We start from the raw sequence: 9,641 nt of genomic DNA, 5'->3' as shown, positions 1-9,641 counted from the left end.
TCTGGTTTTGCACGTTGTTGGCTGATCTTACTGTTATTTGCCATCTTTTTCTGTCAAGAACTATTTTTCCTTTTCATTGGTAATACACAGTGAAATGTTGCTGTTTTTATAATATTTACCTGAAAGCCTTCCTACAATTCCTTATTAGATCACCTTCACATACCATTTTCCCTTTCTGGCCTTCAAATGAATCTTTATTTTCCCTGAGGTCCTTAATTGTCTGTCTTCCTTAATGAAATGATGACTGAATGATAACTCTTGAAATGATCTTTTATATCTGAAGGTTCTTGGAATATGCCTACACCAACCAACACCAGTAAGAGCCTTCAGCTAAGTATAAATCAACTGACTGGGTCACTAGGCAAAATGTAGCTGTGACAACCTCAAGCTCCGTATGTGCTAAACTCCTTGGTGGGGAGAATGACCTGTAGTGAATGCCATACAGCTGTGTCTGAAGTGTTTGTGGTATCCAAGCTAACTTTCTGAAATAGACCTTGGACATTGTTAAGGTGTTTTGCAGCTTTCATGTCAAAAAAAAGCCCAGGGCTTTCTCAGGAGTTGTTTGGTACAAATACTGTTGAATAGAGCAGGGATAGGCATTCATGTTCTGTATTTATGCCTTAATTTCTTTCCCTAGCATTTATGACTGGATTTATGACTTGACTTCTTTAGCAAGCCTTTCGATACGGCTTCTCCTATCACTCCTGAAACCAAATGGGGCAGGGTATTTGTCAATCAAGATAAATGGAAAATCTTGCATCTGTGCTGGAGTAATGCTAAACAGCAGCAGAGGCTGGAATCTGGGGGATCCAGACCCAAGGGACCTGGAGACCCAGAAAAGGAGTGGTGGGCCCCACTGGACCAGTCGAGCTGAGTCAGCAATATACCCTTGCAGTGGGGAAGGCAGAGCTGCAAATTCAGCAGTGTTAGCAAAAGCATAGCCTGCAGGTCAAGGAAAGAAATTATTTCCCTCCATTGGGTACTTGTGAGGCTATTTCAAGGATACTGCATCCAGCTTGGGGATCCAGTACAGGACAGTTATTGGAAACTGGAGTTTGGGGGTCCAGAGAAGGATGGAGTGGATGCCATACAAGGATAGTCTAAGGCAACCACGATGGCTTACGCCACAGAAGAGAGAGCTGAGCTGGGATCTCACTGCTGCCTTCAACTGCCTAATGGGGGATATAGAGGAGATGGAGCCAGACATCTCTCAGAGTTGCCCAGTGAAAGGACAGGAGGTAGCAGATGCGAATAGCAGCAAGGGGAATTCCTACTGCTTTTAAAGGAAAAACTCTTCACCATGGTGGGGAACACATGCTGGGATAGGTTATACAGAGAGACTGTGGCACCTCCATCCTTGGCGATTTTCAAAATGTGTCTAGCCAAGACCCTGAACAATCTGACTTAACCTGGAGTTAGCCCTGCTTTGAGGAGGAGGTTAGACCAGCCACTTCTAGAGATCTCCTTCAACTTAAATTACTCTCTGATTTTGTGAGAATTACTATTGAATCTATCTTGTCCCATCCTGTCCTCCAACATATAAAAGTTTTATTGTCTGCATTGCTCCACTAGAGCCTTGGTGTTTCATTTGGGTTTTACCACCTCCTTCACTCTGGTTCTGACTTAGAAGGCATATAACAGGTATTTACTGCTGTGAACAGACAAGTTTCTACTCTTATTTCAAATTCCATACTCTGCAATTGCACAGAATTATTTTCTGTCAATACAGTTCTAGTGGTCACTGTTCTTCACCCCGGATCTTATTACACACTCACTGCTCTCTGTAGGGGATGATATGTAACTGTGTCACCTTAAGTATAACACCGAAAAGGAGTTTTGCTTCTCTGGGTTATTTGTTATGTTTCATCTTCAATTTAGCTGATCTTCTGCAGGCAGTAAGTTCAGGAGATGAGCTGGAATATTTTTTCTTAAAATATTCTTCTTGGACTGAAGAACACAAGCCTTGGCTTCACATGCTGTTTAGAAATAATACCTAAGGCAACCGAGGATCTGAAACATGATAAACATCAGTCCACATTTTTTCAGTTGTTTATCAAAGTTACAAAATAAAATCTTAGCTAACATAGAATTTGCTGCTGAAAACCTGTGATCTTAATAGGTATTTTTTCACACAAGCTATGATACATACTCAAAGCAATTTGTGCCTCTTTTTTATCATTTAAATCCTACTAATTATTTTTAAAACACAGAGTTCTTTCACTTGTACTGGTGCGTAGTTTGAGGTTATGTGGGGTCGTCTTTAACTTTTTTAAGAAACCCATTGAAATGAAGGGGAAGACTCGCATTGGCTTTAATGGGCCAAGGACAAATGCCCTTGTGAACATTTGGGAAAGGTGCCAGCCAGAAACGCAGGTGTCCCTTTATTTACCAGGGACAGAAGAGCTAGTGGTGCAAAAGCCATTGCCAGACCACATGGCTTGTCGCCACGGGGGTGACAAAGAGAGTAGGGATGTTTGGTCCTCCTTCCATTGACCTCGGTGAGGCTGCCCGGGACTGCCGCCTGCAGCCACGGCTCGGGGGAAAGCAAGCATCTGCCTCCCAGGAGCGGCATGGAGATCCCCAGCTCCCCTCCAGAGCTGGCAGAAGGGGATGGAATCGTATTATTTAATGACCAGCTGGGCAGCGTGCAAGGCGCTTCTTTCTCAAGGAGGTTAAAGCATTTGGCCACTGCTGCTGGGGCCGGTTCAGAAAGGCAGAGTCTGAGAGCTGGATCTAGCACTGTGCAGCAAAAGGAGTGCCAGATTCTGCACGGTGGTGTTAAGACAGCTTCTGTGTAGAAATCTTTCAGACTCCTCCTGCCTCAGCGTGCACCTTCTACACTGGGAGTTAGCACATGTGCATTGGGAGATGCTGCTAAGGGTCAGGGCATGCCAGCAAAGACTCCAGCAGTTGGGTACTGCACTGTTCTTAGGTGATGATTTAAGGACAGGCTGTAGGAATGGATGTGGTGATTAGTAAATAATAGCAGAGAGGAGATAATAAGCTTTCTGACAGACTGAGAGCAATTAGTAAAATTTCTTGGAAAATCAAATCACCTCTGATATTCCTTGGTATGAAGAGCAGGATGTCAGGGATGCAGTCACCTGAGATGATGTGTTGTTTGATATTGTCAACACTTTTTTTCTCATTAATCATGATTTTTTTTTTTCCCCCAGCCTTGCTAAAGGAAACAGCAAAAGCTGAGGAGGGGCATGTCTGGCATCTGTCACATCTGAGGATGATGTATGCATTTGTTCAGTTTCTTAAATGTCACTGCTTCTTTTGATATTGTAGTATCAGGATCTGAGTGACTTTCCCTGTTGACAGCCAGGAAAAATTATTTGCAAAACAAAAGCAAATGACAAATTTTAAAGATTCATGGGAGTCTGGCCAACATAGCTGCATGCCTCTCCCCTCTAAGCCCAAGTGGACTAAAGATGAAAGAAAGGGAGAAAGATGGAAAATTGCTTTAGTGATGGGGTGTCATTCAACCATCCATGTGCTAGAGGGAAACGAGGGATCTCGTGGTTTCAGTCTTTCTGTGGCTGCAGAAGGGCAGGAAGGGAGGCATCTGTCTCATTCCTAACTCATCCTGGCCATTCCTTGTGTGACCCTACTCCCACCGCCAGTGCTCGCTGCCTGTGGGAAATAGGGAGTATGATCAATCCCCTCCCCCCCCCAAGTTGGAGGCTTACCTGGATGTCTTGCTGCAGAGCCAAACTGGGTGCAACTGCAGGAGTAAGGGAAGCTCATTTCCATTTTATGGGTGGGAGTTGAGGAAGCGCTGATTTGCTAAACCAAGCAGTGACAAAGTTTTCAGCAGCACCCATGACTGATCTGAGAGGTCTGGTCACATTCATCACATGGCCATGCAGCCAACCCTCCCCAAGCACAGAGCCATTGGGAAGCCATGAATGCTGTATGCTAAAAAAGCAAGGGCCCAGGAAAGCTGTAATGGAGTTCCTGAGGCCACTGAAGGGCTAACAGCCAGGAACTCTTCTATATGGGTTTCCCAAGACTCTCCTATCTGCCTGATCACAGCCTAGCTTTTTGGCGTGTCAGACTGCAGCAATTTTTCTGGAAGCACAGAGATAAGGTACACCCTGGGAAACAATGAATTCGAAGTCCAGATTGAGGAAGTGCAGCTGTGTCCTTTCACAGAAACAGGTGCATTTTACTTACATAGAAAGAATACATATAAACAAACAAAAAAAATCAGAAAAAAAGCAGGTTTGCAGCCAACATCAAGCCTCCTGTACCTCCACCAGCTGCAAGGGTTTTAACCTGCTATTTGCAGAACAGAGCTGATGCTTCTGACTGTAAGTGTTCACCGCCCTGCTAATTCAGATCAGCATTGCCCTGGGTCAGCTGGACCTGCTGGCAGAGAGGGGGCATGAAAATTCAGATGCATTGCTCCATCTATCCATCTATCTATCTATCTATCTATCTATCTATCTATCTATCTGTCTATCAATGTCTAAACACATCCGTATTTGCTCATCTGACCGTATTTCACTGAGCAGCTGTGGGACCAGAGTCTTGATGATGCTGATGTAAGTCTGTAACTGTATCTTTGATCTCAGTGAGTTCATGCCCATCTACGTCTCTGGTGCTGAGACTGAGATTTTTGTCCCACTAATTTGCCAATTCTCAAGCTACCTCCTGTCACCCCATGTGGAAGACATGAAGTAGTAAACTAGTATCTCTGCCGTGCTACTCTCCCTCAGTAGGATATCGCTTGGGGAATTTATCTCAGGCTGTGGAAAAAAAATTAATAGTAATTGTTTCTGTTTCAGCAGTTCTTAGTTTTGTTGCCTTTGAACTGTATCTGGAAACAAATACCTTTCTTCTTTATTTTCCTCTTGGGACTGTCAGTAGATCTGCTTTCAGGTGGTTTAATGAGAAACAAGCCTCTGTCGACAATGTTTAAGGAACATGATTAATTGCTTGAGTCGAGGGCTTCAGCATGCCTCCATCTAACACCTAGAAAAGCCGGAGTCAGGGCCAGGACTGCGCCCTTTCAGCAGTGGGGCTGTTTCTGGGTGCAAAAAGAGCCCAAATAACCCCCTCTACACCACCCCAACCTTTACGCTGTGACACTGCAAACAGGCAACTACTGCCCTGTTCAGGTCCCATCCCCACAATCTTCTTTTGCAGATTTGCCACCTGGACATTCCTTTGCCTTGCAGACTTGGAGCTCTGGCTGCATGCTGAATGTCCAGGGGAGGGTGTGCTGGGCACTTTGCCTCAAGGGAGCGAAAAGCAGATTACAAATCCTGTCTGTACAGAGAGTAGACGGGGTCCTTGGTTCTTCCAGCTCAGCTGAAAGGCAGGAGGGGAGGCTCAGAACAAGGTCTATAAGTCTACATGGGTTCAGGGATGAGCTGAGTAAGCTCTTGGTGCTTGATCACCAGGACGCGAGGCTGTGTTTCTGCTCAGGGCTGGGACCCCCGGCTGCAGGGCTTGGCACAGCCCTACAAACAAATACCATGGCAGCGAAGAAGCCTAGCACCAGTTTGCCCTTGTCACCAGGGTAACTTAAGAGACTAAAAAATCCTGGAAAATACTAACTGTAATTTGATGATAACAGGGCCTTCAGGGCATCTCTTCTGCTACTCTTGCTTTGTGGATGCATGAATTTCTTGATATCCCTGAGGTGGAGGAGATCCTGTGAGAGCTTTAGGAAGGGTCCTTGATGATTCAGAGGCTTCTTTCCTCCAGGAATCAACTCCCCTCAATCCATAACAAAGATTTTCCACACACCAGGAGCCGAGTCAAAAGTGCTGGGGTGTATTGGCAGGGCTTGAACATTTTCTGACCCATCTCCTTGCAGCATGCATGCCTGTCCTGTACCTCGGCATTTTCTTTCCATATGGGTGAGTGCTCTTTAAATCCATTTATCAGTTTTCCCCCTCTCGTGACAACATGGTAAAATGGCTTAGTGTTTGTATTCGACTGCTGGCTTAGAGAATGAATGGCCAGTTATGATGCTGCTGGGTTAAAACTGTGGCCTCAGGTTGTCAGCAGAAACGTTGCCATTCATTTCCATGGGGACCAAGTCTTTGTCATTGCCTGAAAGGGAGTGATAAAGCTTTGAGCTTGGTTTGGTCGGCTCCTGGTTTTGCAAACCAGCTTCCAGACCCTCAAGCTGGGCCAGGTTTGTTCCAGCCCGAGGAAGTAAGTGTCCCTCTCTGTGCTGCTTTGGGAGTTGGGACTGAATCAGAGCAGCACTTCCCAAGCAAGAGAAACTCACAAATGAGGTGAATAGATTGAGAAAATGGTAATCCCCCCTGGAAAAATTGGAGAGAGACACATTTAGGGCAAAAATGTCAGTTTAGTCCTCTGCACATGGTTAAATCATTGTAAGGGACCAGGACATGAGTCTTTACTTTTACTGTAACTCTGTTAAGTTTTCTTAGGGCCAGTCTGAAGTAATTTAGTTTTTGTCACCACACATATTCTCTTCAGGAAAAAAAAGCAGTAAGTCTGCAAAGATTTGCTGTTATTCACATTTGGTTACTGGATGGACAGCATAATATGGTGCTTAAAATGAATCATCTTGGCTAGCCTGAATTGGGGAAGTGTGCTGAGAAAGGGGCTACTGAAAGGGCAACATTTTCCCTCTTGCCAGTACTGGCACTTACTGCCATGGAAAAGCAGGGACTATTATGAGGGAAATGCAAAGGCTGAGAGCTGGCATGAAGTAAGCAGGGCAAAAAAACCCCAAACATTGGGTCTGAGGGAAAGGTGCGGCCAACATACTGTGCGTCTCAGTTGTGCTGGATTAACTTACCCATGTTCTATTGCATGGTATTTTAAAATTAGAAATTATATTGCAAATGCTACTGAAGGAGGCAGTAAGTTGTTTAGAACCAGCTATAGAGTTTGCTTCATTCATGGGGCATTCATTAAGACTTAGGCCTGCAGTAGTGATTCTTAGATATATATATCTGATTCATTCACCTGGTTGTATCATACAGAGTTATTTACACTTTTGGGATGAGTAGCTCTGGCTGTAAAACATATCACATCAGATTGGTGAGATTCTACATTAATTCTCTTCTTTCATTGCATATGGACTGCAGAAAGCTCAGAAATCAAGTCCATGTATACATATTATTTCTGTATGAATTATATCCCCTGTAAATGCTATGGCATGCTTACAAAGCTTTGATTACTCATCCCACCCCGAGCTGAGAAACTGCTGATCCCCACAGAAAAAAGGGAAGACTTTGAAGTCTACCAACATTGGCATGTCATAGAGTGAATGAACCTGAAAGAGAAGTGCAAGCCCTTACTTCTGATATAGCAGAAAGCTGGCAAGTTCCTACAGATTTTTAGTCCCGGATGACATCAGTTTCTCTTTGGCAACTTGCAGCTTATCTAGCGTGGTAAGGTAAATATAGCCATGCTATGCAGTGCTAGGACTGCGCCTATCACCTCTGAGAGCGTCTTCCCGTCTTCCTCTTCTTAATTCAGGAAATCAGCAAACTGCAGAGCAGATGATGTATGAACCTGCAAGGGCAGATCTGCAACCAGTGTGCATTGGCGTATCTCCCATATAGTGGAGACAGAAGTTATGCTGATTTATACCCTTTGAGACTCTAGCCCAAGGTAATGGCATGTTCCCTTCTGACTTCAATAGGAGCAGGCGCTGGTGTCAGGAGTGAGGCTTCCTTCCATCAGAGGAAAAACACAGCTGGAACATGAAGTCCAAGGGAGAGAAGCATCAAAAGCTGCCTCTACAGCAGCGGTTAGATTTAAACACTGTGCACACCTTTAATGTTCCTAAGAGCCAGGTTTCAGATGTGTAAGTGCATTTTTTGTCTGATGCCAAGAAAACAGATGTGAGAGTTATTTCCTAATAGCCACAGGCAGCGTCACATGACTAATTCAGCATCTCCCAAAACTGGGTGCCTGCCTAGGCGTGTGATGGAAAGGTGGGAGGAAATCGTCTGGGTATGTACATTCCTTGTGGTAAGGCAAATTTAGCTCAGCGAAGCCCATGACTAACAAATACCAAGCACTCAAGATCTCAAATTATAAAATCAGAACACCTTGAAACCTGTTGATAAGCTTTTAGAAAGCTTGTAAAGTTTGGATGAAAAGGGAGCATTATAGGACTCAGAAGGAAAATGTCATGGTGGCCAATAGGTGTGTACCTTAGATGTTCTGTTTTAGGATTAAGCCATAGCAAAATCCCTCTTAGAGAGTAAGTATGTTCTGCTGTTCTAACTGGTCTAAGCAGTAATGCTAAAAGTAAGTAACCAGCCTCTCTCTGCAGGTTATTCTCTGTTTTGTACTTGCCCTGAAACTGATGTGAGAGTATCTGATGGTACTGCCTGCTGGCACGGAGCTGTGGGAGGAGATCACGCTCAGAACAAACTACCTCATAGACCATTAAACTAAATTTTTTCATTTTAAGAAAATGTCTTAACACTAATGATGGAACTAGAACATCCTCATCTGATTCCCATGTAATTTGTCATCCCCTAATTACCCAGTGAGGTACATCCTTCAGGGGATGCTCCTGCTGCCTCGTCAACTTTCTGTCGTACCCTGTACAGCTCTGCTGTTGGCTGCCTTCTTGTTTCTCCCTACTTCTTATCTCTGAGTAGTCCTAGCCAGGAACATAAATTTAATCCTGTCAGCCCTGCAATGATTCCTGAGCTACATCTGTGATGCAGAACCCCCTCCTTCAGCCCAAGCTAAAATTTTGGCTAGACCTCTTTAAAACTCCTTTTTTCCATGGTGTTCTGCAAAGATATGACAGCTGCTAGGTTGCCAGTTGATCAGCACTGTCTTCTTGTTTCTCTGTATCCAGCACCTATTTCAATGTCTCTTGTCTCTTGTTTTTATACATGGCTTGCTTGGTCTTTGGGATAAGGCTTGTCTGTGGTAGCTGTGCTCATCAAACACCTCTTGTTTTGGTATTGCAGCTTACAAGTGCTACAGTAACACAAATAGCAAATAATCAGAGTAATACTAACAATGCAGTTGAAGGGTGTGTATCTGATTTGTACGTCAAACTCACACTGAGAAAGTTTGTTGATCTATATTTGTGTAGAAGACAAGGTACTTTTCCCTGAAACTCATTCCTGAAAAGTTATATTATGCTCACAGGCATATGGGCAAAAATTTCTCACCTTATTGCAAGAGTAAAGTTAAATGCTTTCCCTTTGCCTTTTTTCATTGTGCAATAAAAATGAGATGTATGTTCACAAATCAAAAATACACCTGATATGATCTGGCAGATCATGCTTTATAAGTGGTTTTGGCCTCATAAAAAAAATCCCATGCAAATAGCTGATAAAAACATTACAGTGGTTTCAGTATTTTTCACTGATAATAGGCTGCAAATTCACATTCCTGTAATAGCATCTTTTGGTCAGCTAGATATTGAACTGCCTGTGATGTAGAGCTGTGCTATCATTTTTTTTTTATTATTTACCTTCCAGTTATATCAGTTAGGCTATATAAGTCCCACTCGAGGGGCAAATGAAAAAGGCAGGCTAATAAATCCAACCAGTGTCTGGAGTCTATGGCCTTTTAGGCAAAGATGCAGTTAATATGCCAGGACTGCTGCAGCAATTTGGGGAGCCCCTCTGTACAGCTGGTGAATCCTGAGAGGTACAATGAGA

This window comes from Gavia stellata, chromosome Z (assembly GCF_030936135.1).
Source record: "Gavia stellata isolate bGavSte3 chromosome Z, bGavSte3.hap2, whole genome shotgun sequence".
NCBI lineage: Eukaryota > Metazoa > Chordata > Aves > Gaviiformes > Gaviidae > Gavia > Gavia stellata.
Note: the sequence above shows the minus strand (reverse complement) of the source record.